Raw genomic sequence first — 1,848 nt, forward strand, 5'->3', positions numbered from 1 at the left:
AGCAGAGGAAGTGGAAGGCCCCCACTGAGATGGAAAGACCAGGTGGAGAAGGCCTTGGCTTCACTTGGCATTTTCAATTGGCGCCAGTTGGCACAGAAAAGAAACGACTGGCGTGCTTTGTTGAACTCGGCCAAAATCGCTTAGGCGGTTACAGCACCAAATAAAAAGAAGAAGAAGAAATGAACGTCCTCAGTTATTAAAATATCGGAGTTTTCATATATCTGAAAATTACAGTTATACGGGAAGCCGGTGCAATTTTAGTCCGATTTGAATAGTTTTTAATGAATAGCTTTTTCGTACCGAGGTTATTAAATGCACCGAGTTTGGTAGAAACTGATAAATCGGTTACCGAGATACACATTTTTGGTCATAAGTGTGCGGAGCCACGCCCAAAATCCAAAGGTTTACAATAATCTAATTTTCTGCTCAGTGGTCATTGCAACCATCGAATTTCAGTCAATTAGCTTCAGTAGTTACTGATTTATCGCAGTTTTCGTGTTTCTGTAAATTACCGTTATATGGGAGGTGGGCGTGGATATTGTCCGATGTCAAAGATTTTCAACAAATTTCTTTGCTGGGTCCTAAACAAGGCTCGTGCCGAGTTTGGTAAGGATTGGTGAAGCGGCTACTAAGATAAAGTACTTCATCATAAGTGGGCGGGGCCATGCCAAAAATTCCATAATAATGCTGCCACCTAAAAAAAAGGCGTTACATTTAATATAAACGGCGTAAGTCTTTTCTATCAGCTATTTAAGCTAACTCAACACGTTAAGTTCAAGTAGCGAAAAAATGTTGCGATGGAAAAATTGGCGGAATGTTGCCAACTGTTGAACTGAGCGAAACTACTCAACTGTGCGTTTCTAAAGCCCTGGTTATACTTACTTACATTGTGCTGCAGCGCATAACATGAGTACTGTCACATAGCGATACTGTTTAATGAGTTTTGCATACAAGCAATTATCGTACGCAGCGCATGAAAGGGTTTGGGCGAATTTTGATTTTCCGCTATGTGTCATTTCAAAGAGAGATGCCACTCTCATTGCTCCCATTAGTCTGTTGTAGTACTCACCAGATTTACAGGATTTACTGAGAAGTCGTTCTTGTACATTGTACATATTGGTCATAAAGTAAATTAGTACAAGTTGTTAGTAATTTTCATTAGAGTTTGAATAACTCCTTTCACTAAATGGCTTTTAGTAACTTTAGCGAGACCTTAACTTATTTTATTTTATTCATTTTAGTACAGTTTTGACAAAGCTTTCTTGCTAAAAAATCTTTTGTTACACTACTTCATGTTATTCCTTTGATTGTACAGGTTAAATAAAAGCTTGTTTTTAAAAAATATTTTTTTTACATTATTTTATTTTATAATTTTTAGTCCATTTATAAAAGCGTTGTATATTAAAAAGTGTTATTTTATTTTATTTAAAAAATTTTGCGATTGATATTAAAATAATTCAACTTGCAATGAAAGAGAACAGAAGACTTGGCAAGCAAAATGTTGTTTGCTTACGTTTTGTATAAACATACATATGTACATATAACAGCAGTTAATTTTATTAAAAGAAATGGCGTGTCGTCCATTTCCGCTGTAGCATGGCATATATTTAGGCGCAATATTTAACTGCTTCTGGCGGGGCGACATCTGGAGTCTTCTAATTCCTAGAACGAGGTTCATATCAAGACTAGGTTGATATTTAGGATTTGCCACAAATAGCTTTGCTACACTATCGCGGCAGGTTTAACCATTTTATAGTGGTTTTACGTTCTTTGGCAAATTACGCTCTGTTAGCCATAAATCTTACTATTTTTTGACCGCCTTTGAATCAAGACCCCTGGACCATATGG

The sequence above is a fragment of the Rhagoletis zephyria genome, unplaced genomic scaffold (genome assembly GCF_001687245.7).
Source record: "Rhagoletis zephyria isolate East Lansing unplaced genomic scaffold, Rhagoletis_zephyria_1.1 Rzeph_scaffold_00583, whole genome shotgun sequence".
NCBI lineage: Eukaryota > Metazoa > Arthropoda > Insecta > Diptera > Tephritidae > Rhagoletis > Rhagoletis zephyria.